The 26988-nt window shown below is 36.5% G+C and overlaps 1 protein-coding gene across 7 annotated transcripts in view; it reads right to left on the bottom strand.

Moving 5' to 3' along the window:
• CHD9 (chromodomain helicase DNA binding protein 9) overlaps nucleotides 1–26988 on the bottom strand; it is a 233508-nt gene that overhangs the window by 119905 nt on the left and 86615 nt on the right. Inside the window, exon 1 of one of the 7 annotated variants that reach the window (XM_049621131.1) lies at nucleotides 20259–21250. The exons of the other annotated variants lie outside the window; for them this stretch is intronic. The gene's annotated coding sequence lies outside the window, so the exon portion shown is untranslated. Of the gene's footprint in view, nucleotides 1–20258; nucleotides 21251–26988 lie in introns of those variants that run through there. 7 annotated transcript variants of the gene reach the window in all.

Here is a 26988-nt window from a genome sequence, read left to right as displayed (position 1 = left end):
TCTCGATGGTCTTACTGTCTAAGACAGTGTTTTTTTTTTTTTTTAATTTTTTTTTTTTTCAACGTTTTTTATTTATTTTTGGGACAGAGAGAGACAGAGCATGAATGGGGGAGGGGCAGAGAGAGGGAGACACAGAATCGGAAACAGGCTCCAGGCTCCGAGCCATCAGCCCAGAGCCTGACGCGGGGCTCGAACTCACGGACCGCGAGATCGTGACCTGGCTGAAGTCGGACGCTTAACCGACTGCGCCACCCAGGCGCCCCTAAGACAGTGTTTTTTGAACTGTGAGCTGAAATCTCATTTTGAGCCATTAATTCAGTAGATAGTCATTAACATTCTTTATAAGTGAAGTAGACCAGAGTTTTGTAAAATGTTTGTTACATCTTAAAATGCACACACTGCTACAAATATATATTCACAAACATAAACAGACACTTCTGTACTGAGTCCCAGTCAAAAAAGTTTGAAAAACACTGTTAAAAGAGGTTAACAAATGCTTCAATTTCATTCCATAGGAAAATTCAACCCAGACTATTATTTTGGTCTATCCCATTGTGGAGGTGTTGACTAACTGAATCAAAGAAACAAAATCCTAAACATACACTAGTCAGTAAGCTCTATAGAACTGGGACTATGTCTATATCTACCTGGAGACAAACACACTATATATCACACAGAAAAAAAACATCTGATGAATAAATGAATGAGCATAGGTTGAATAAAGTTCCAAAAAGCTTATTTTTCTAACAACAGTAAGTATGCTTTTAAAGTAAAGAATTTGGCCTTGTCCAAAGAGAGGTTTGGTCTCTGCCCTCAGCTTCTGGGAGATAACTTATGTCATACCTGATAGGAATGTATTTGTTTAAGGCCAGGAGCTGTCCATCTTAGATCATATGGTGGGGCTGGCCATACCAGAAAGACCAATCACGTGATTTAGGGTGAGGGGCTTTGAGTCATCTATTATTTGAGTCATCTATTATTAGTTAACTTGGAGGCTGAGATCAACCATGTGGGCAATCAATCATGTCTACTTAATGGAGCTCCAATAAAATCTCTGACACTGACATTCAGGTGAGTTTCTCTGGGGGACAATACTCTGCCTAACATCACATATCAATGCTGGGACCTGACTCCATGGGGAAAGCTTTGTGTTCAAAACCTTCCAAGATAGCTCTATGTGTCTCTTTCTGTGGCTAATTTTAACCTGTAGTCTACCCCATAATAAACCATAACCACAAGTATAATAGCTTTCTGTGAGTTCTGTAAGTATTGCTAACATATTATTAAGACTAAGGGTAGCTTTGGGAACCCCGAGAATTTGCAGTTAGTGTCAGAAGAGAGGACAGTTTGGGGATTGTGTTAATTTTGCAGTGTGACTAACTCCTGAGTAATACTATTCAATGAAAAAACAAGTTTGATGAACAAGTAAAGAGATCTTGATCTGAAAAGTATCTTCAAATGTTAGCTTCAATTAAAAAGATTTTCAAAATATTTGTAAGACTCATTAAAGCATGAAAACTAAGATTGGTAAAGATTTCATTCTACCTAAGGCTTATCTATAGGAAATCTGAGCTAAGAAAAGTACTTCCCTAAATATCCCTATACAAAAGTCTAAAAAAAAAATCTGTACACAGCAAAACATACATGTAACCAGAAACTGGGTAGAGGATACCCTGGATCTCTCTGTATTATTTTTTACAACTGAATGCAAATCTGACATTATCTTAAAATAAAAAGTTTAACTTATAAAAAAGGGAGTTAGGCCTTTCCTAAGCTCAGAGACCCTCTCCTGCTGGCCTTGAAGAAATGAGCTTCAATGAGGTCTACAGCTGCAAGGAAATGAATTCTGCCAACAACCCTGTGAGCCTAGAAAAGAACCCTGAGTCACAGGTGAGATCACAGCCCCAATGCACATGGAGGTTACAGTTTTGTGAGACCCTGAGCAGAGCACCCACATAAGCTGTGCCCACCCACTTGATCCAAGAAACTATGAGATAATAAATGGGTGCTATTTTAAGCCACTAATGTATGGCTAATTTGTAACTAGACAGCATAACTAATACATTCATATATCCTACGATTGAACAATTTCATTCCTAGATACATAAGAGAAATACATATAAAGTTTAATAACCAACAAAACTGATCTATGAGTTCTACGTCAGAATGGTGATCACTCTTAGGGGGAGGGCAAGTAGTGACTCAAAGGAGGTCTGAGGAGGCTTCTATGATTGTGATAATATTCTATTTCTTGATCTGGATATTGGCTACGCAGAGGACATTTACTCTCTGAAAATCTATCTAACTGTTCACTTCTAAACTGCGTATGTTTCTGTATGTATGTCATATTTCTTTTTTTTTTTTAATTTTTTTTTTTCAACGTTTTTTATTTATTTTTGGGACAGAGAGAGACAGAGCATGAATGGGGGAGGGGCAGAGAGAGAGGGAGACACAGAATCGGAAACAGGCTCCAGGCTCCGAGCCATCAGTCCAGAGCCTGACGCGGGGCTCGAACTCACGGACCGCGAGATCGTGACCTGGCTGAAGTCGGACGCTTAACCGACTGCGCCACCCAGGCGCCCCGTGTATGTATGTCATATTTCAATAAAGTTTACATTAAAAGATTATAACTCAAATTTAAGACTATTATTTAATCTTCTTATTGATCGGAGTAAACGACAATTCATTACATGCAGATATTTAAGTAAAATATAATGATATCTTGGGGGTGCCTGGGTGGCTCAGTCGGTTGAGCGTCCGACTTTGGCTCAGGTCATGATCTCACGGTCCGTGAGTTCGAGCCCCACGTCGGGCTCTGTGCTGACAGCTCAGAGCCTGGAGCCTGTTTCAGATTCTGTGTCTCCCTCTCTCTGACCCTCCCCCATTCATGCTCTGTCTCTCTCTGTCTCAAAAATAAATACACGTTAGGGGCGCCTGGGTGGTTCAGTCGGTTAAGCGTCCGACTTCGGCTCAGGTCATGATCTCACGATCCGTGAGTTCGAGCCCCGCATCGGGCTCTGTGCTGACAGCTCAGAGCCTGGAGCCTGCTTCAGATTCTCTGTCTCCCTCTCTCTGACCCTCCCCCGTTCATGCTCTGTCTCTCTCTGTCTCAAAAATAAATAAACATTTAAAAAATAAATAAATAAATAAACGTTAAAAAATTTAAAAAAAAAAGATATCTTGTTACAAAAGACAAACTAATTTTCTTTGTCATATTAACATGGCATTTCAGATGGTTTTATTCAGAAAGAAAACAGTAAAAGTGAAATATAATATTACATATTTCTTCCAGTAGCTTCCACAAAATTCGAAAAGAGTCCTGAGAGTTACTTTTATCAATGTTATTGGTGACAAGAATGGTGGGACTAGAGCAAAGGAAGCTCTTTAAAACCCACAATCAAGGGGTACATGGTTGGCTGTGTCAGTTAAGTGTCCAACTCTTGCTTTTGGCTCAGGTCATGATCCCAGGGTTGTGGGATCATGCTCTGAATTGGGCTCCATGCTGAACATGGAGCCTGCTTAAGATATTCTTTCTCTCTCTCCCTCCCTCCTCCCCTCTCCCCCGCTTGCTGTCCTAGTCTAGTGTGCCCTTCCTCTAAAAGGTAGCCTAGGAAACGTCCATTTAAAGCTCAGTGTAGATATCACTTCCTTTTTACAATATGTCATTTTACTGCTATATTTGCCAAAGTATACCGTAGTCACTTATAAAGGTCATATTCTTTTTTTCTTAACATAAACTTTTTTTTAATTAAAAAAATTTTTAAGATAATTTATTGTCAAATTGGCTAACATACAATGTGTAAAGTGTGCTCTTGGTTTTGGGGATAGATTCCCATGGTTCATCCCAATAAAGGTCATATTCAATTTGTATTTCTGAAACCTGGCCACTGTTTGGTACAATTCCATCATCTGTATGAGGATAATCATAGTTTCTAACCTAACAGAACTACGTTGCTATGAATTTAAATGAGACAATTCAAATAAAGGATCTTAGAACAGTGTTTGACATATATAAAGCATTCAGTGAAGGTTACTGTTAATTATTATGATAAAGATAATGGTCTTTTTATAAAAAATTCTCAAAACTCCATTAACATGGAAACAAATATTTCTTTAAATGGACAAACGTTTTAAGCACTTTACCAAAGATGACAAACAGATGGCAAGTAAACACGAGAAAAGATGCTCACATTGTCAGACACTACCAGGGAAATGCAGATTCAGCCCCAATGAGATACCACTTACACATCTATTTCGATGGTTAAAAAAATAAGAGAAGACCTAGCAATACTAAGTGGTGAAGAGAATATAGAGCAACTGAACTCTTTTCACACTGCTGGTGGGAATGCAGAATAGTACCGGCATTTTGGAAAACTGGTTGCTTTTTAAAAGGTAAATTTGGGGCGCCTGGGTGGCGCAGTCGGTTAAGCGTCCGACTTCAGCCAGGTCACGATCTCGCGGTCCGTGAGTTCGAGCCCCGCGTCAGGCTCTGGGCTGATGGCTCGGAGCCTGGAGCCTGTTTCTGATTCTGTGTCTCCCTCTCTCTCTGCCCCTCCCCCGTTCATGCTCTGTCTCTCTCTGTCCCAAAAATAAATAAAAAACGTTGAAAAAATTAAAAAAAAAAAAAGTTAAAAAAAAATAAAAATAAAAAAAGGTAAATTTAAGATTATTTAATATATGATCCCAGCAATCCCACACTGATATACTTACCCAAGAGAAAAGAAAATATTTAGTGATACAAAAACCTGTACATAAATGTTTGTAGAGCCTTTATTCATAATTGCCAAAGTCTGGAAACAACGTGAATGCATACACTATCTATGGAACATCCATATGATGATATGCTATTCAGTAACATGAAAGAACACGCTACCCCTTACATGCAACAAAGAATACATTATGCTAAGTGGAAGAAGCCGGACCAAAGAGGCAATGTGCCACGATTCCATTCCATACAATACTCTCAAAAATGCAAAACTACAAAGAAAAAAAATAACCACTGGTTGCCAGGGTAGGGCTTGAAGGAAAGACTGACTGCAAAGAAGCATGAGAGAATATTTTGGGCCGGGGTGGGGGGTGGGGAGGGGGAAGGATTACAAAATTCTCTTTTTAAAAAATTTTTTTAATGTTTATTTATTTCTTTGAGAGAGGGGGAGACAGAGAAAGTGTGAACAGGGGAGGAGCAGAGAGAGGGAGACAAAGAAAATAAAGCAGGCTCTGAGCTGCCAGCACAGAGCCTGACGTGGGGCTCGAACTCACAAACTGTGAGATCATGACCTGAGCCGAAGTCGGAAGCTCAACCTACTGAGCCACCCAGGCGCCCCCAAAATTCTCTATCTTGACTGTAGTGTGGTTTTGCACGATGCACTCATTTGTCAAAACTCATAGAACTGTACACTAATAAAGATGAAATTTTACCAGATGTAAATTATGTCTCAAAAAAAACCTGCATAAAAAAAGATTTATGTTCTTTAGGCTTCAATTTACATATTAAGAGGCTAATAGACTAGACCTCTAAATCTAGGTTAAAGTCTTAAGATTCCTTTCTCCTAATGCCACTAGCTGTCTTTGAAGCCTTGTTCCTATGACTGTTATCTGTCTCTAAATAGTGCCTACTCTTAGATTTCTGGATGCTATTTTCTCACTCATCTGCTTTCAGGAGCCTGTGACATATGTGGCTTGACCTCCTTAATCCCACACAACTGCCTAATTAGATTTCATTCTATAAACTATTGCTGGATCTTACAATTCCTACCTCGCCCTCCTCTCCTGTCCCAAACACAACATGACGTACACATGGGACACACACCTCTTTTCCAGGTCTTAACCACATTAGAGACATTCATCTTTTCCATGGCTGACTGTACAAACTTCAACAGACATTTCATTAAAGACGATATGCACTTTTGGCCAATAAGCCCATGAAAAGGTGCTCAATATCATTATCCATCAGGAAAATACAAATTAAAACAATGAGATACAGTACACACCCAATCAATTGGTTAAAATTAAGAAGACTGACAATACCAAAGATTGAAGAGGAGGGAGAATTTGGACCTCCTGGTAGGGATGTAAAATGGTGTAGCTGCTTTTGAAAGCAGTTTGGTAATTTGTTATGAAGTTAAATATATGCATAACATATGACCCATTATCTTAGTATATACCCAAAAAGAAATGAAAACTTGTATGCAAAATGACTGAACCTGAATGTGCACAGAAGCTTTATTCATATAGTCAAAAACTAGCAATAACTCACACGTTTATCAATAAGTAAATGGACAATAAAGTGGACTGCTAGTCAGCCATAAAAAGGACCAACTACTGACTCACACAACAATATAACTGAATCACAAATGCATTATACTGAGTAAAAGCCAGACTCAAAGGTTACATCATTTCACCATTCTCAAAGTAGCAAAAATATAAGGGTAAAAATCAGTGGGTGTCAGCAGCTGGAGACTGGGGGAAGGGTTACTACAAAATAGGATAAAGGAATTCGGGAGGGACATGGAATTATTCTATAACTTGATTAGTGGTGGTGGTTACTCCACCTACATATTTATTTGTCAGAACTATGCACTAAAAAGAATGACTTTTTTCTTTTTTAACAATTTATTCATTTTTGAGAGACAGAGAGAGATGAGTGGGGAGGCGCAGAGAGAGAGAGACAGAGACACAAAATCCGACACAGGCTCCAGGCTCTGAGCTGTCAGCACACAGCCTGACACAGGGCTTGAATTCAAGGAACCACGAGATCATGACCTGAGTTGAAGTCAGCTGCTTAACTGACTGAGCCACCCAGGCACCCCAAGAATGACTTTTTTTTTTTAATATTTAAATTATACCTCAAAAAAAAAACACAACAACAAACCACTAACAAAGGTAGATCTCAAAAATATTATGCAGAGTTAAAAATGTCAGACACAAAAGGATACACACCAATATGGTTAGAGTTATATACAATCTAGAACAGGCAAAACTAATCTATAGTGACAAAGGTGAGTGCCGGGGACCAGGGATGAGAGGGTAACTGCCTGCAAAGAGGAAAAAAGGAACTTTGGGTCATTATGGAAATGTTCTTTATCTTGATTGTGGTACTGATTACAAAGGTACATACACTTGTTGAAACACATCAAATTACACTCAAAATGGGTATATTTTCTCGTACGTAAATATTATCTTAATAAAATTAATTTTAAAATGTACTTACCAAGTGAACGTAAATGAAGGATTAATTTTACCCTCATTTATCTATTTAATAATTCCTCTTCCTTTATTAGTTTTTTTTTTTTTTAATTTTTTTTAACGTTTATTTATTTTTGAGACAGAGAGAGATAGAGCATGAACGGGGAGGGTCAGAGAGAGAGGGAGACACAGAATCCGAAACAGGCTCCAGGCTTTGAGCAGTCAGCACAGAGCCCGACGCGGGGCTCGAACTCACGGACCGCGAGATCATGACCTGAGCCGAAATCGGACGCTCAACCGACTGAGCCACCCAGGCGCCCCTCTTCCTTTATTAGTTTTAATTACTACACTACAAACTAAAATTAGATTATATTATCTTAATTTCTATAATTTATGCTAGTCTATTGGTGTGTGATAGATAACCGATTTAGAAAATAGTTGGTACATACAGGTAATATATTCAACAAGAGACTCTCTGGGAAACAGAAATAGGAGATTGAATGCCATCCACAAAAAAGTTGGTATTCTTATTGTAGAAATTATATAAATAACACTTCATATATGTGAAAAGGAAGCAAAACAATAATCAGATGTTTGGGGGAACAGCTAAAAGAATCACAAAGGAAAATGACACTTGGGTCTGTGTTGTCTAGGAATAACTCAATTTCTTAAAATATTTATTTTTTGAGAGAGAGACAGAGAATGAGCAGGGGAGGGGTGGGGCATGGGGGGAAAAGTGAATCCAAAGAAGGCTGCATGCTGACAGCAAGAGCCTGACACAGGGCTCGATCACACAAACCATGAGATCATGACTGAGCTACCCACAGGCCCCGGAATAAGTTAATTTTTATAATGAAAGATAATGAGAAGATGGTCAAAGGAGGGAGCTGAGCATGAGCAAAGGCATAACAAGTGAAATAAGATTTGCACAGAGCATCATTCCACAAGCTATATTCCAAGAAATGTAAAATGTTCAGACATTCATATTTATATAAGATTCTGAGATGCTGCCTTGCATTTTCCCCTTCTTGGAGCATTATAATAAAGTTTAACTTATTAAAAGCTCACTCTGAGAAGTCCACAGAAAGCCAGTAGTAATCAACCTTGAATAAATTCAGTGGGCAAAATTATGAAAAAACTTTGATTCTCAGGGTAGACAGTAACAACCCTTTTATATATTTTAGAAGCTTTTTAAATTTATTTTTTTTAATATGAAATTTATTGTCAAATTGGTTTCCATACAACACCCAGTGCTCATCCCAACAGGTGCCCTCCTCAATGCCCATCACCCACTTTCCCTTCCCTCCCACTCCCCCCATCAACCCTCAGTTTATTCTCAGTTTTTAAGAGTCTCTTATGGTTTGGATCCCTCCCTAACTTTTTTTTTTTTCCTTCTCCTCCCCCATGGTCTTAAAAGCTTTTTTTAAAGTACAAAACATTTTTAAAAGTTGAGAAGGAAATTAGGTTTGCCCCACCCATCTCCACCCTCCGAGATAGAAAGCCATATTATATTATAAAATGTTATAATCCTTAGCAGCAATAAAGGGATTTCATCAGTAGTTCATCCTCCCATATTGGAAGGAAGCCTGAAGAATGAGTTTGGGGACCAATGTGTACCAGAAGTTTGCTGGTTGTATTCTGATTGTGTGTGTATGCACAGGGGAGGAGGAAATATAAACCACAGTTCAATATGGCACTTTGAGAACATGCAAGAGTGTTTTAAATAAGAGGGTGAGGGAATAAAAATTTTAAAGTATACCCCTATAATAAAAATGCAAAAATAACAAAATAGAAGTCACAATACATCCTCAACATTAATTTTTAATCTATTTTATTAATCCTAAATACTTAAAGATTCATGAACTTTATGGGGCGCCTGGATGGTTCAGTCAATTAAGCGACCAATTCTTAATTTCGGGTCAGGTCATGATATCCTGGTTTGTGAGACCAAGCCCCATGAGGGCTCTGCTCTGAGAGCACAAAGCCTGCTTGGGATTCTCCCTCTCTCCCTCTCTCTCTCTGCCCCTCCCCTGCTTGTTCTCTCTCTCTCAAAATAAATAAACTTCTAAAAGTTTAAAAAAAAAAAAGAAAAATGAATTTATCTTCATGCCTTCCTTTCCTATTCATCATCCTGTAACACATGGAATAAAATGCAACATCTACACTTGCATTATATTCTGGCAAAAACTGTAAAAGACATTTGTTAATTGTTCAGTTTAATGCAATCTTCCAGGGTCACCTGGGTGGCTCAGTCGGTTAAGCATCTGACTTCGGCTCAGGTCATGATCTCGCAGTTTGTGAGTTCAAGCCTCACACTGCCGCTATCTGCTATAAGCATGGAGCCTGCTTTAATCCTCTGTCTCCCTCTCTCTTTGCCCCTCCCCCTCTCCCTCCCTCTCTCTCTCTCTCTCAAAAATAAATAAACATTAAAAAAAAAAACAACAATGCAATCTTCCAAGATGACCTATTAAAACCAAAAACATTTTTAAAAAGCAAACACTGGCATAAAGATTTCAAACTATAGATCATTATCTCTTACAATATAGACACAAACATCCTCAAAAAAATAATAGCAAATATATATAAATATACAAATCATAAGCAAGCGGGATTCATCCAGGAATGCAAGGTATTTGAAAATCAAGTAATATAACATGATATATCAATGGCATAAAGAATAAAAACCACAGGATCATCTTAAGTAATGTAGAAAAACCCTTTGATGTTGAAGATAAGCATTTCTTCATAATAAAAAAAACTAGCAAACTAGGAATAGAAGGGAACAGCCACACCTGGTAGCAGACATGTACGAAAAATTCACAGCCAGTATCATACTTAATGGTAAAAGACTGAATATTTTCTCTAAGATCAGGAACAAGACAATGATATCTGCTCTTCCACTTCTATTCAACATTGTACTGAATATTCTAGTTGGGCAATCAGGAAAGAAAAAGAAAAAGTATACAGACTGGAAAGCAAGAAGCAACACTATATGGAGAAGACAAGACCTTTTATAATTTAAAAAACCTAAATAAATATTTGCAAATCGTATCTGATTAAGAGACTTATATCTAAAATATATAAAGAATTCTTGTAACTCAATAATAAAATGAAAAATAACCCAATTTAAAAATGGGCAAAAGATATGAACAGGCATTTCTCCAAAAGAAGAAATCGAAATGACCAATAAGCACATGAAAAGATATTCATCATTAGCCATCAAGGAAATGCAAATCAAAGCTCCGCTAAAGTACCACTTCACAACCACGAGGTGGCTATAACAAAAAAGACAGGTAAGTGTTGGCAAGTATGGAGAAACTGGAACCCTCATACACTGCTTGTGGGAATGTAAAAAGGTGTAACTGCATTGGAAAATAGTCTAAAAATTACTCAAAAGGTTAAACATAGAATATGGTATGGCCCAGCAATTCTATTCCTAGACATATACCCAAGGGAAATGGAAACATATGGATGTTTGTAGTACCATTATTCATAACATCCAAAAAGTGGAAACAACCCAACTATGCATCATGAAGGAATGGATAAACAAAATGTGGTATAGCCATACAATTGAAATTTGGCAAAACAACAACAAAAGAAGTACCAATACATCTATATTGTAGATGACCTTTGAAAACATTATGCTAAATTAAAGAAGCCTATCACAAAGGACCACATGTTGTATGACTCCATTTATTTCAAATGTCCAGAACAGGCAAATCCACAAAGTAGACTTGTGGTTGCCTAGGACTTAGAGTGGTGGGAGAACTAGGGAGTGACTGTTAATGGGTATAGGGTTTCTTCTGGGGGTGAGGAAAATGTTCTAAAATTGATCATGTAGTAACAGTTTCACAATTCTATGACTACACTAAAAATTATTTATTTCGGGGCGCCTGGGTGGCGCAGTCGGTTAAGCCTCCGACTTCAGCCAGGTCACGATCTCGCGGTCCGTGAGTTCGAGCCCCGCGTCGGGCTCTGGGCTGACGGCTCAGAGCCTGGAGCCTGTTTCCGATTCTGTGTCTCCCTCTCTCTCTGCCCCTCCCCCGTTCATGCTCTGTCTCTCTCTGTCCCAAAAATAAATAAAAAACATTGAAAAAAAATTTTTTTAAAAAAAATTATTTATTTCTACACCGTAAATGGATAGACTGTACAATACATGAATTACATGATGAGCCCTACTTCAATAGGGCTATGTTTTTTTAAAATAATGAATTCTCTGGAAGTAAAACAACTTTACTCTCATTACTTTCTTGAGGATTGCAAAGTTACACTGAATTTACATTGTTACTGTTATAAAATATTGTATGGTCACTTAAATAACCATCTTTCTTTTTTCTAATGTATTCTTTTACTTAATCACTTAAATACCAAGCAAATCCTGTTAATGAAAAGAAACTATTTCCAGGGCCTTTCTACATAACCTTTATCTCAAATTAAAAGTTGCAACATGGGGTGCCTGGGTGGCTCAGTCGGTTAAGCATCGACTTCAGCTCATGATCTCACCACTCGTGAGTTCAAACCCCGCCATCAGGGCTTCTGAGCTGTCAGCACAGAAGCCTGGAACCTGCTTCAGATTCTGTATCTCCCTCTCTCTCCACCCCACTCCTGCTCACACTCTGTCTCTTTCTCTCAAAAATAAATAAACATTAAAAAAAAAAAAGTTGCAACTTACTCAAGTATATGGTAAAATGAAGTAAGACTGCAGAAAATACCAGGATTAATTTCTTCTGCATAAATATATCATTATGTATTTTCTCAGTTTCCCCAAACAGTAATTAGAAGCTTTCAATACTTAGTACGCTATATATCATATTCCTGGAAGTTTAGAATACATATATTAACATTTAAAATACTCATTCTATTTTTTTCATCTTTTCAGCCTTCAAGAATACTCTCTTCTTTCTTTTCCCTTTCATACCTGAATATCTCAAGAGTGGTCTACAGATGATACCTTAATTTTCTTACCACTTATACATTCCTTTTGATTTGGTTTCTGTCCCTCCATCCTTTTTCATAAAAAAATCCTTTCTTCATATCACCAATTACTTCTCAGAGTCACTCAATAATCTTCTGTTTTTATCCTCTTCAGTATCTTAATTTTTGACGTGTGGCTCATCACTTTTTCTATGGATTCAGAAACACTACAAAGTCTTAGATCTAATTATTCTAATTCTTTGTCTCTTCTTTTTTCCTCTGTCCCACAAATGCAGCTTCCCCAAGATTCTGGCCAAAACTCTTTGTCTTCTCACTCTATACTTTCTACTTCAGTTATCTTACGATGTCCCACACCTTCAAACTATCACTATGTAGCAGATACCTGCAAAATAAAGATCTTCTGAAATCTAGTGTTACATTTTTCAATCCAGTGTTGATCTCTTCACCTGAAGTAATCTAACTGCTTCTGCTGTGTTCCACTTCATACTAGGTTCATCTGGTATAGGTTTTATTGTAGTTTTCCCCTACCCAATGTCTTCACTCAGCCTGGCAGTCAAGACCTTACACCCATATAACTTCCCAAATCATCTCTCACTGCTATAAGTACTACTCATTCACTAAAATAAAGATATGTCCCTTCCTTTAAAAATAACAATCTAACCACAAATTACTACATACACACATGTATATCTTTTTAGTTCCATACATGTTTTAGTGAGTGATAAATATAAGGTTAAATAGAATAATCTGTAAAGAGTTTAGAAAATAGGCACAAAAACATTAACTAAGTATCACACTAAGCACTGCATGGATTAGCTTATTTTAACACTGAAAACAATCTTATGTGGTTGGTATTTTCCACATCTTATAGATGAAGGTAATGAAGTCTAGAAAGATGAACAAACTTAAACTTGCCAAAGATCACATGGCATGTAAGTTGCAGAAAGAAGCTTTAAACTCAAAGCTAACTCCAAAGTTGCTATTTTGTTTTATTGTTAACGTTGAATTATACAGTATTTCTAACATAGAGAAAATAAACTAATACCCATGAAATGAAATAGATAGTAATATTTGCCTTACTTAGTTTAAATTTCTGTCTTCCTCTCCTACCTATCCCCCTCCTTCTCCAGATGTTTATAGATATATATCTATCTCTGCAATGAAGTTACAGAAACATAGCTTGAAAAGATACATAGTAAAGTGAGAATAGTGGTTTGCTTTGGAAAGAGGGAAACAGGACTGGGAATTTCAACGGTTATCCATCATTTTTTTTTATTCTTAAAAAGCAAACAAACAGATTTCAAACAAATACGACATTTGTTAAACCTAGGTGGTAGGCTTATAGGCATCTGTATAATGCTTCTATACTTTTATGTTTTTGCACAGCTAAGTTGTCTAAAATGTACCAAAACATAGGATAATGCTGATTCAAGGCTTAGTCTAGAAACTGATATTTTTAAATGGTACATCACTTTGATCCTAACAGTTAAAAAAAAAAAGTATCATGTGGTAGGTGGATGGCTGTTAAACGCAGTGATGAAAGGACTTGTGTTCACAGAACAAACAGAAAGCGAGCTTATATATTCTCACACATACACTATATTAGTTTAAAATAATCTTACTGGGGATTTACAATCCCACATAATAAATGTTAATGAAAAATAGGCATTTTAATGTATTTAATGCTTTATTAATAAAGGACACAAATGTATGAAATCTCATTTTAAATAATTATAAAAAATAAACTCTTTCTTCTCCCATTTAAATTAAGCCAGATTTCTTCTTCATAGCTGAAATTCCCATGTACATTTAAATAAGTATTGAAGACTGATTAATTCAGGGCTTTTCTAAAAATTAGAAATGTAAAATGTAAAAAAATATAAGGAGCTTTAACTTAAATATATTATGGAAATGACAACACAAATTGCATTAAACCCAAATGGAGAGTGCTTCTTAATACTCTTCTGAGACAACATCAGTTTCCATGAAAGTGTCTCCAAAATATCCTCCAGGGGAGCCTGGGTGTCTCAGCTGGTTAAGCATTCGACCCCTCATTTCCACTCAGGTCACAATCTCCGGTTCACGGGATCAAGCCCCATGTAAAGCTTTATGCTTACAGTGTAGAGCCTGCTCTCTCTCTACCTCTCTCTCTGCTCCTCCCTCACTTGCTCTCTCTTTCGCTCTCAAAATAAACAAATAAATATTAAAAAGATATTATCTTCTGAAGTTACAATAAATCAGCTAATCCACTAGGGATAAAATGAGCCATTAAAAACAAAGCCTTATGAATCCATTAAATTTTTCACAATAGCAAGTACCTTGATATAACAAAAGTAACAAATTATAATGATGGTGCATGTGCTTAATTAATCATGCATAGTAAAATATTTGTTTCACAATTTTAAATTAGAGATACCACTCCTCAACAACTTTTTCAGGATCAACTAAAAGAATTAAACAGTGCTTTAGATGTTAACTCCTCCAATATCATGCTGAGATATTAAGCTTATTTTACATATAGGAAAAGTTTGTAAAGAAGCATTTCATTTTGCCTCCTCCATTAAGCCAATTTAATACTCAGAAATGTATCTGAGCTACTATAAAAAAATTAGTTTACATAGTAACTGAGCAAAAGATACACATTCTTTTAATCTTTAATTTTTTTTACACTTATTTATTTTTGATAGACAAAGAGAGACAGAGCACAAGTGGGGGAGGGGCAGAGAGAGAAGGAGACACAGAATCAGAAGCAGGCTCCAGGCTCCGAGCGGTCAGCACAGAGCCTGACGCGGGGCTCGAACTCACAAATGGTGAGATCATGAACTGAGCCGAAGTCGGACGCTTAACTGACTGAGCCAGCCAGGAGCCCCATATATATTCTTTTAATCTTTTCTAATGTCTATATTGCTCTGCTTATTCCTATACCTGTCATTCCAACTTTTGCTTAAGTTTATTATAGGAGTTATTACATGACAGTAATTACTGTTTCTAAAAAAATCTACATGACAAGTATAATTTACTTATATCCACCTTCAGCCAAAAATTAAAATTCTAAAATAAGAAACTCGAGAAATTGTGGCTCTCATACTCATTAAAGATACCCATTTCATTAATATCATTATTAATAAATATTAGAATGATGCTGTTATACACTTAAGAAATCCACAGTGCTGAAAAACAAATGTTATCTCTTCTGTACATTCCAACAGCTCTAGATGCTTTCCCCCCACCAAAAGTATGTCATCTATATTTCTCTTTAATATATCATTAAAACAGTTTTCAGATACATATCTCTCTCATTCTTCTCTCCCTTCAAGGTAAAATAAATCTAAGAGATCCTTAGCAACTCATTTGTCTTCCTCAAATTATGCAAATCCCTTTAATTTATCCCAATCTTAGCCAACATTTTCCCTGAAAGAAAAAGAAATTTAGAAAGTACATTAAAACAAAGGTAAGGAGCAGACCTCAAGAATTTCAGAGAGGAACTCAGTCATTTATAGACCATTACTGCTCAAAGGACATCCTGGCAATGAGAAAATACATAAAAATCTGTATGCTAGGCTTAGAAATTTTTTCTAAATGACAAAACAATAAGACTTGGTATATTTTTAATTCTCACTCATGATCAGAACTAGAGGGTTAAAACATTTCTTTGGGATGATATTTTAAATGAAAATTATCAAAAAATTAAGTGGCTTGTCCTGACAACTTGGGTAACTTGAACATGAATGAGATTTCAGATGATATGTGAAATTATTAATTATTAGTAATTAGGAGATGTATGAAGAAGTATGTAGAAGCAAAGTCTCATAACTACAATATACTTTCAAATCATACAGCAAAAACCAACAAAATGTATGTACTCATCTATAAATAAAAATAAAGTAAGTATGGCAAAATGTTAACAACTATTGAAGTGTAAGTCGCTTATTTACTCTTCTTTCATTCATTTACTTCATGTATTTACTTTTCTGGATAGTGAATATTTTTAATTAAAAAAAAAAAAAAACCCGAAAAGTAACTTTCCTAATTTACTGCACACTAACAACTCAATTAACTGGAAATACACATGTTTCCATAAGACAATTTCAATTTAAAGTCTGGAATCCCAAGAACATAGATAGCTTTGTTTTTAGGGGAAAAAATTTAAACTGTACAGCCATCTACCAACTCTTCAAAGTATTTCATAAGTCGACAATATTTTAATGGATACAGAGCCCAATGTATAATGATTTCCAGAGAGAAAACAATTCTCCTGGTCATAGACAAGCTATTCACATCCCTCATTATTTACTGGCTCTCACCAACTAAGCACATCTATGTCACTCCTCATAATGAAAATGCTTTCCTTTAGATCAGGCAAGAGGGGTCCCTTCCTTGGGCAGCCCGATGTAGAGGGTCTGGTTCCTTTGCCACATCCCTCCTCAGGGCCAAAAAGATACATTATCTCTTCCCTCTGCAAAACGTGCTCCAGGTATGCAGGAATTCTCTACCTAAAACAGCCTCACACCTACTTGCAGAGCCCACCTCCATTTATTCCCTAGGTCTGTTCTCTCAAGGAATTCCTTGTAGGGCAAGGGACATATATGGCCAGTATGTGCGTGCTTAGGACAAAGAGATGTGAAGAGGGAGGTGGAGTTGTAGATGGAGGCTGCGAAGTCCACACTTGTATGTGAAGCCCCTCTGACAAGCAGGATGAAACCAGGGGTGGAAAGAGAAGTAGAATGCTTCACTTCTGCCATATTCTGGATTTGGAACTCTACAGTCCAAGATTTCTGAATTCAAACCAGTGCTTCTGTTTGTCAAGGAAGAAGGACAGAACATATTTACCAGTTTATTGGTTCTATTTACAACTTCTAAATATTCTCACATACAACAATGAGAGCTTCTATTTGTTCTTTTCCCTGGGGCCCACAAATATCAGAGACACGCCTGCATATGAAAAAAATGGTTATATAAGAAAAACAAACAATAACAAGGAAATAGGATCAGAGAATCTTTTTTAGATTATACCACTAGAAAGCTATGTAAACTTTACATCTGGGTCCTACAACTGCAAACTTCTAAAAAATTGATTCATGATTAAAACTACTTCTAGTTCTTGGGGTGCCTGGGTTGTTCAGCTGGTTGAGCACCCAACTCTTAATTTCAGCTCACGTAATGATTTCACTGTTCATGGGATAGAGCCCCGCTTTGGGCTCTGTGCTGAAGGCCTGGAGCCTGCTTGGGATTCTCTCTCTCCCTCTCTCTGTCCCTCCCCCTCCCCTGCTTGTGCTCTCTCTCTCAAAATACACTTAAAAAAAAAAAGAAAACTACTTCTAGTTCCCAAAATTTAAAAAAATCCTTAAAGCAAGGAATCATTATTAAACAACAAGCTGACTTAATTTATAAAAGCACTTTCAAATTCATTGTCACATTTATTAATCAGAAATTCCAAAAATCTATATTCATATATTACAGACAAGAAAACTGCAGAGAAGGTAATTTGCCTAAGACTCCTATGCCAATTATAACAGGGTCAGGACTTGAACCTAGTCCTCCTGACTCTAAATTCAATGCTTTCTCCACTTTATCAAAGAAACTTACATCTGAAAACTCACCTCCAAAATATTTGTTGTCTGACACCAGAACTGAGAAACAAGTGACTGATGCCAAGAACCAAGATGAAAACGATCTTATTCTTTTCCTTCATAAATAGCTTCATTTTCTGGTGACAAAACTTCATGGCTTCTACTTTCTAGTATTATGCCTCAGTTCAGTAACATACAACCACATGAGTAACATTAAGAAAGTGCTAAAAGTACATGACATAAAGCAAAAGAGTCAATAAGAGCATTTTTACAAAATAAAATACAGCAACACTTTGGAAATCAGATTATCTGGGGAAAAAAATAGTACTGATCCATGCAGTATTACAATATCTAATGACTTAGCTTGGAATTACATAAAATTATTCTGTAATCAATATTAATGTAAACTATTAAAACAAGTTAAGGGGCACCTGGGTGGCTCAGTCGGTTGAGTGTCCGACTTCGGCTCAGGTCATGATCTCAGAGCTCGTGAGTTCGAGCCTCATGTCGGGCTCTGTGCTGACAGCTCAGAGCTGGAGCCTGCTTCAGATTCTGTGTCTCCCCTCTCTCTGCCCCTCCCTGCTCACATTCTGCCTCTGTCTCTCTCAAAAATAAATAAAACATTAAAAAAATTTTTTTAAACAAGTAAAAATAGATTATGTATTACAAAATCATAACCTCTTTATCTGTTCTCAATACCTACTTTTCTCAAATCTGGGTTCAACTCTTAGGTCTGTGATTTATAAACTATCCTAAGTCCAGTTCCCTCGTTTATAAATTAAGATGCCGCTGTTAACATCATAAGATCATTGTGAAGATAAAACGTGATACTTATAGAAAGTACCCTCTGCAATGTCTGGTATAGGACAGGGGCTTGCTGAATAATTACTGAATGAATAAAAATTGTGGGTTTTTTTTTGAAAATTGTTGAATTTATTTAAATCAGTTAAATATGCATTATTGGGAAATGTGAAACTGTAAATTTTGGATAGCCAACTCTAAATCACTACCTTCTAGATCACTAGATGACTCCTAGCATGAGTCTCTCCTAGCAGAGAGAAAAGACTAAAGAGGAAAATAAGGATAAGATACTCAAACAGGCTTTTCATAATGAGAAGTCATAAAGTCATAAACTAGGTCCTTATAAAATTCATTCTTTAGGGGAGACTGAGTGGCTCAGTCAGTTAAGAATCTGACTTGGCTCAGGTCATGATCTCACAGTTCCTGAGTTCAAGCCCCACATCAGTCTCTGTGCTGACAGCTTGCAGCCTGGAGTCTGCTTCAGATTCTGTGTCTCCCTCTCTCTCTGCCCCACCCCTGGCTCATGCTTTGTCTCTCTCTCTCTCTCTTTCAGAAACAAAACAAAAAACCAAAAAAAACCATTAAATTCATTCTTTAAAGGAGTATCTTCTAATTGGCCTCATGGCTTGTGGAAGGCTGAATAATAATGACCCCCCCCCAAAGATATCAACCTCCTAATCCCCCAAATCTGTAAATATGTTAACACTGCAAAAGAAAATTCAGACTGCAGATGAAATTAAGGTTGACCTTAAAATAGGGGGAGATTATCCTAGATTGTTCAAGGACCCAGAGTAATCACAAGAGTCCTTATAAGTGGAAGAAAGAGGTAGATGATGGTCATACAATGAATGAGAGAACGACTCAACCAGTCATTGCTGAAGGGGGCCACAAGCCACAGAATGTGGTTAGCCTCCATACACTGGCAAAGCAAGAAAATGGATTCTCTCCTACAGCTTCTAGGAAGGAATGTGGCCCTGCCAACACCTTGATTTTAGCCCAGTGAGATCCATTTTAGTCTTCTGCCTTCCAGGACTATGAGATAATAAATTTGTTGTTTGAAGACACCAAATTTGTGATATTTTTACAGCAACAACAAGAAATTGATACATGACTATATATTCCCAAACCCTAAAGCAACAGAGGGTAACGTGGGCTCGAGTCCTACTGCCTACATTTGAAAACTTGCTGTGCTGTTTACTAGCTGTATGACCCTGAGCAAGCTATTTAACAATTCTATGCTTCAAACCCCTATCTGTAAAATGAATAGGTGGTAAGATCTACCTCACATAGTTGTTTCAAAGGTTAAATGAGAAGATATATGTAAAGTCATGAACGTGACTATAACTGCTCCGAACTTATTGGCTATTTGTGTTTTTATTGTGATTCATAATTATACAAGTCTTCAAAGGAAAGTCTGTACATTTACCTTGATTTCCTAGGGCTCTGTCTAATCATGGGTATACACAACAATTTATCTACAATGATGTTCATTATACTATCCAAAAACAAACTGGTTAAAAAATTATGGCACTTCTACATTATAAATTATTATAAAGTCATTAAAATAGCAGTATAAGTCTTCCAATTAAGGTCAAGGTGGGAGTAATAGGAACTGGATTTACACTCATGTTTGAAACAACTGAAAAGCCAGGCAAAATACATAAAACAATAGCTTTTAAAGAATGGACATCACGTAACCCATGACAGTGATCCCTGAGAGAAGGGAAACAGATGAGCTAAGATTGACTCCTGTCTTAGCTTACTTACTTCAAGGAGAGGGTTTCCACACTGCAGAACAGGGAAAGAGGCAGCCACATGGAATCTTACAGCCTCCTTGAGTTGAGACAAAGCTGGAAGTCCAGGAAAGCCAAGGCAGCTAGTTTGCTGGGGAATGTTCTGGAGATGAGAGAGCTTCACAGGGAAACAGCTCTAGAGATCTTCATAAGGTTTTAAGTAAGTATGGATTAGTGCTACTAGTTTGTGGAGAAACTACCCAAGGCCCAGAACAAACTACTTGAAAACAGCTGACTTCTCACTAGGGCCAAGAATAGTTCATCTTCCCATCAGAGTCATAGTGGAAAATCTTGTATTTCACAAGGTACTGGACAGAGAAGGCTATTGTGTCAGGAGTGTGGGAAAATTAACCCTAAAGATTGCTCTAGTCCAGCCTAACAAAGCCCAAAAACAGATCTTATACAGATAAACGGATTTCAAAGTAACTGTATCTCAGAACAAAATTCAAGAATATTTATAGGAATGTAAAACTTTCCATCACTGTTAACAAGGTAAGATTCAAAATGTCTGGCATCCATTCAAAAATTATCAGGCATTCAAAGCAGGAGAAAACACAGACTACACTGAGGAGAAAAATCAATCAACAAAAGCAGACTCGGAAATGACACTGATGATAGATGTAGTAGACAAGGACAGTAGCACAGCTATTATAATTATACTCCAAATGTTCAGTACGTTAGAGGAAAGATTGAGCATGTTAGGCAGAGACGTGTAAAGCATAAAATGAATGAAAATGAGATTTAAGAAACACACTGGATGGGGAGATTACACAACAGAAGAAAAGAGTGAATACATACTAATAAAAATTATCCAAAAACAGAACAACAAAATATCCAAACAGGGGGCACCTGGGTGGCTCAGTCAGTTAAGCATCCAGCTCTTGATTTCAGCTCAGTTCATGATCTAACCGTTTGTGGGTTTGAGCCCTGCACTGGGCTCTGTGCTGAGTGTGGAGCCTGCTTGGGATTCTCTCTCTCCCTCTCCGTCTGCCCCTCCCCACCACCGCCGCTCCCCGCTTGCACTTTCTCTCTCTGTCTCAAATAAATAAACTTAAAAAAAAAAAAAATCCAAAATGAAAGGCAAGGTTTTGGCTTAGATTTTTTTTTTTTTTTTTAGTCATCAATCACACCTTTGTGCATACATAAAAAGGAAAACCAAGTGGGGTGCCTGGGTGGCTCAGTCAGTTAAGTGTCCGACTTTGGCTCAGGTCATGATCTCACGGTTTGTGGGTTCAAGCCCCATGTCGGGCTCTGTGCTGACAGCTCCGAGCCTGAAGCCTGCTTCGGATTCTGCGTCTCCCTCTCTCTCTGCCCCTCCCCTGCTCGTGCTCTGTCTCACTCTATCAAAAATAAATAAATGTAAAAAGATTAAAAAAAAAAAACTTAAAAAAAAAGGAAAACTAAGTGAAATAAATCAGTTAAGGTATTCCTAAAACTGCTTCAAAATTCAGAGACCTAATCTTCATCAATTTTCCACTTAGAGTCATCACTATCCAATATCCAAGTTCACCCCATAAAATTATCCTGTGTGCCATGAAAAGTGCTGGTGATGAAGCATTTCCTAATATAATCCATAATGTGAAAAGCCAAGGCTGAGAGTCTCCCAAACATGGTTTTATAATTATGCAGAGCTAATTTTCTTTGACTCTGGCTCCAGAAACATTGCCAGTACTTTGAACACAAATTGCTTTCTACCAGTTAAGAGTGCCCTCTGCTCCTGTCTTCTGGATTTCCTTCCATCTGCTGACACCCTGACACTTTGAATGCAAGTGCATGTAATTCCAACCTCTTCATAACTGCTGCTTCCCTAAGAGGTATTATAAAATGCCATCAATCGAAAGATGCATCCAGTTTCAGAGGTCTTAAAATATGAAAAATGTGAATCTTGTAGATGAAATAAAAATACTCGTATTCTTAAAAACAAAAAGTGTATGTCCTCATAAAGGCTGTATACTAATGTTCATAGCAATTTTATTCATGATAATTCCAAATTAGAAACAGTATCTTCTTCCAAAAGACAAGCGGATAAACAAATTGCAGTATATCCATATAAAGGAATACTACTTCGGAATAAAAAACAAAATGAACTACTATACCTGTACCTACTGGATGAATCTCAAAACAATTACACCAAATAAAAGAAACCAGATAAAAAGAGTAAACACTATATTATTCCATGTGTATAAAATTCTAGAAAATGCAAACTAATCTATAGTGACAGAAATGAGATTAGTGGTTGCCCTTGTGGGGCGGGGGGAGTGGGAAATGGAAGAAAAGAGACACAGGACACTTTTTAGGGTGATGAGTATGTTCATTATCCTGATTGTCATGATGGTTTCACTGGTGTGTGTGTGTGTGTGTGTGTGTGTGTGTGTGTGTGTGTGTATTTAGCAAACTGTACACTTTAAATATGTTCGGTTCATTACATGTCAATTATATCTACATAAAGCTGAAAATTTGAACAAAACAAATAGGTAAACAGATACAGAGCATAAGACTAAAAGCATACATGCATGTGAACTATACTACCATTTAAAAAAAGACAATACAGAGAGGGAGGGAGGCAAACCATAAGAGACTCTTAAATACTGAGAACAAACTGAGGATTGATGCGCAGTAGGGGGGAAGGGAAAGTGGGTGATGGGCATTGAGGGCACCTGTTGGGATGAGCACTGAGTGTTGTATGGAAACCAATTTGACAATAAATTATATTTAATAGAGAAAAAAAAAGACTGAAAACATAGATCTCCCAAATATAAAAAGGGATTGTTTCTAGTTGGTGCGATGAGGAGTGACTTTCCTTGCTTGTGCTTTCTAAACTTTTTCTGAATACTTGCAATGAACATGTTTACTTTTGTAGTTGTCAAATGTCTAGGTCTCTTCATATATTAGGCAGTCAGTAGATGCCTGAAATAAATCATTTTCATTAAGAGATCTGAAATATTACAAATCCCCAAAGGAGAAACACAATGCTACATAAACCAATATTTTAGAATCCACCACCATTTTCGATTATTTATATATCATGTCTAGGCATATACTGCTGACAATACGTTATTCGGGAGGCTGGTTCATGCATATTTGTTATATGGGTCTTATCTCCCTTGTGAGTTACAAAAAAGCAGAATGCCTACCATATTGTCTTATATATGTCAGGTATTAAAAATATATTTGTTGAATTTATCAACAAATGAGTATCTTACAGACAAAACCATCTAAAAATTATAACTACATTAGTGCTTAGTACATGGTATGTTCTCAAAAGTTTGTATCCAACTTTTAAAAAAACTTAAATCCCTCTCTTCAATATAAATTTAACCTAAATCAAATACCAAGCAAGGACTACTTCTTATTTCACACACAGCACAGCACCATGCAAAATCACACAGGTTGACGGAGTACTTATGAAACTGAATAAACAATTTCCAGAATTTGTTCATATAATCACAAGCATCCAACATGAAACAAAGCTCAGAAACTACACAATGGTACTGAGATGTTGTGTTATTACATAGGGTTCACAAACTAAATGAGTGCCTTAAAAACAAACAAGCAAAAAAGGCTGATTCCAGGTCTAAGGGAAATTAAAAACATCTTCTTGCACCAGAAAGTAGAGAAGTAATTAGAGATTGATGAGGACATATTAATAGGGCATGGAATTAGCTTAAAAGGATTCCCACTAGCCAAATACTCAAAAAGAATCAAAATGATAATAACTTATAACATGTTTAATGTTTTTTTGAATCCCTGGGTCCAACTCTTGATGAAAACAATTCCACTTTTTATTTATTTATTAATTCCAAAGGGGAAAAGGTACTTTTACTAAGTGAGAAAACTCAGTATCACCAATAATGGGACAAACTAATATCACACCTCCTATTGAAATTCAATGGAAATACACAAAATCATCTGCAGCATTCTTACCAAAATAAATAAATAAACAAACAAACAAACAAATAAATAAATAAATAAATAAATTTAAGCTGTATTATGAAGAAACAATTAGACAAATACAGGCAACTGGCCTGGACTTTTAAAAAATGTCAATGCCAGGAAAGAACAACAAAAAGGCCTGGAAAACCTGTATTAGGTTAAAGGAGAGTTAAGGAGATATAAATGCAATGCCTGGCTTTTGACAGGATCCTGGATTTTAAAACAAACATCTCTAAAGAATATTATGGGGTAACTTAAGAAATCTGAATTTGGAGGTGGGGGGGTTGCCTGGCTGGCTCAGTTGGTAGAGTGTGCGACTCTTGATCTCAGGGCTTTGAGTTCGAGCCTCACTTTGGGTGTAGAGATTACTTAAAAATAAAATCTTCTTTAAAAAAATTGAAATTCGCATAATATTCGTATAGGATTTTATTGGACTATACACTATGATATTTATTGTTACTATCTGTTAATTTCTTGATTGTGATAAAAGTATTCTTGTAGGAGGATATACCTGTTCTAAGAAGAGCCATGTTAAAATAATTGGGGGTAGGGGCAACTGGGTGGCTCAGATGGTTGAGCGTCTGACTCTTAATTTCAGCTCAGGGCATGATCCCTCAGTCGTGGGACTGAGCCCCGCATTGGGCTCCACATTCAGTGTGGATTCTCTCTCTCTCCCCCTCTCAGCCCCTCTCTCTGGCTCATGTGGTCTCTCTCTCTCTAAAAAAATAATAATAATTATATATATGTTAATATATATATAATTATATATATATTTATATATATAAATATAGTGTCATGATATATATATATATTTATATATATCATGATATATCATAAATGATATTATTTATATCATTTATATATATATTTATATATATATATATATATATATAGTGTCATGATATCCCATTACTGGTGATACTAAGTTTTAACACTTAGTAAAAGTTACCTTTTATTAAAAATAAAAATAAAACAAGAAAGCAAATGTGGCAAAAAATTAACAGATCGTGAGTCTACATCAATGGGAATATGGATGTTCATTATATAATTCTTTCATCTTTTCTGTAAGTTTAAAATATTTTCCAAAATAAAGTTAGAAAAAAATAAGTGATACCTTCAAAATCTACAGTTTGAACACATTCATAATATTGACATTTCTAATATCACTTACGCTGAATTGGACCCATTTTTGTTCTTGTAAAATAACAAAAACACAGGCCTAGCCTTAGAAGTATCTTCCTTTTTGTACTTTTAGTACTTAGCACAGCACCTGACAGATAAATAGCAGGTGCTCAAGGAACACGTGCTGTTTCTGCTAAGCCATTAGTAGTTGTTTGACTTTAGACAGGTTGTTTCCCTTCCTGACACTTCAAATACTTGATCTGCAAATTCTGGGAAATATTACTAACTTGCATACAACCCACAATATTACCAAAAGACTCAGATAATGTTAAAAAAAAACAAACCACTTTTCAAAATACTGTGCAAAAGTTATTACTATTTCTATCTCTAATTATACTCTTAATGTTTACTATTTTAATTTTTTAAAGATTACTTCTAAAAGTCTTACATTCATTTGAGGTATTTAGGGGAATAAAGCCCTGGGAAATTTATCTAGCAATATCACAAGTATATCTCTCAGTAACTTTTTTTTTCTTCTCTTTTCTTTTAACGTTTATTTACGTTTGAGAGAGATAGAGAGCAAGCAGGGGAGGGGCAGAAACAGAGCGGGGGACAGAATCCCAAGCAGGATTCGCACCATCAGCACGAAGCCCAATGTGGCGCCCAAACCCACAAACCGCAAGATCACGACCTGAGCCGAAATCAAGAGTTGGGTGCTTAACTGACGGAGCCACCCAGGTGCCCCACTATTTCTTTTTTGACACACAAAAAAATAGTATTTCAAGTTGAGTACATAGCACAGCTTTGTAAGAGTTTTGTAATAGTCTGTAATAAAGTAGATTAGAAGCTCAAAAGAAAAGGGCCTGCTTTCTTGGCTCTGCCATTCACAAAAGCAACTGGACCTTAGACAATTGTATAATATATGTTCATATATTAATAGATGTATATGAAGAATCACATAATGGGAGATCGCTAAAAAAGTCATGAAACAAAGAGACAACCTAGAAACTACAATACCTCCTTTAAACAGGATAGGTCAAAAAAATTAATTTTTGGTTTGTAAATCACTCATTCCTAATCACTCAGCTGGACAGCTAAGGAAAAGTACTGGAAACCACTGTAATCGAAACTGAATCAGAAATGAAAAGAGAACAGCTCTGAAATTATAATGGGATCAGAGGGAAAGTATGATTTTTCAATTTGAGTTCTTCGAAGGCAAAGGACCAGATCCTTCATTTTTGCAACCTCACTGCCCAGCATAATCTCATATACCTGGTGGACAACTAGTAAATTTTGAATAAAAGCATTAAAAATGCAACATTTCCAAAACACAGATGTTATATAAAATTCAGTATATACACCTTATACCTACATTTGACAAATAATAAGGGTGTTTTCTTTAAAGACTAAAGATATAGTTAAAACCTTATGACACATTAAAAGCTATATACACCTAACAAACAAAACCCTCCAAAAGTTAACTTATCTCCCAATTTGGAGACAACCAGTCATATTTGCATTTTATAACACAACACAGTAACCTAAGTGTCTCACTATCGTATGGTATCACTTTCATTTCTGAGTTTAAACTACAAAAGGAATCTGATAATTAGTTAGCAAGCAAATTATGACTTCGCTACCACTGTTTT

Source organism: Panthera uncia (genome assembly GCF_023721935.1).
Source record: "Panthera uncia isolate 11264 chromosome E2 unlocalized genomic scaffold, Puncia_PCG_1.0 HiC_scaffold_19, whole genome shotgun sequence".
In the NCBI taxonomy this organism is placed as follows: Eukaryota; Metazoa; Chordata; class Mammalia; order Carnivora; family Felidae; genus Panthera; species Panthera uncia.
The sequence above is the reverse complement of the archived record's forward strand: the minus strand, read 5'-3'. Positions and strand labels throughout refer to the sequence as shown.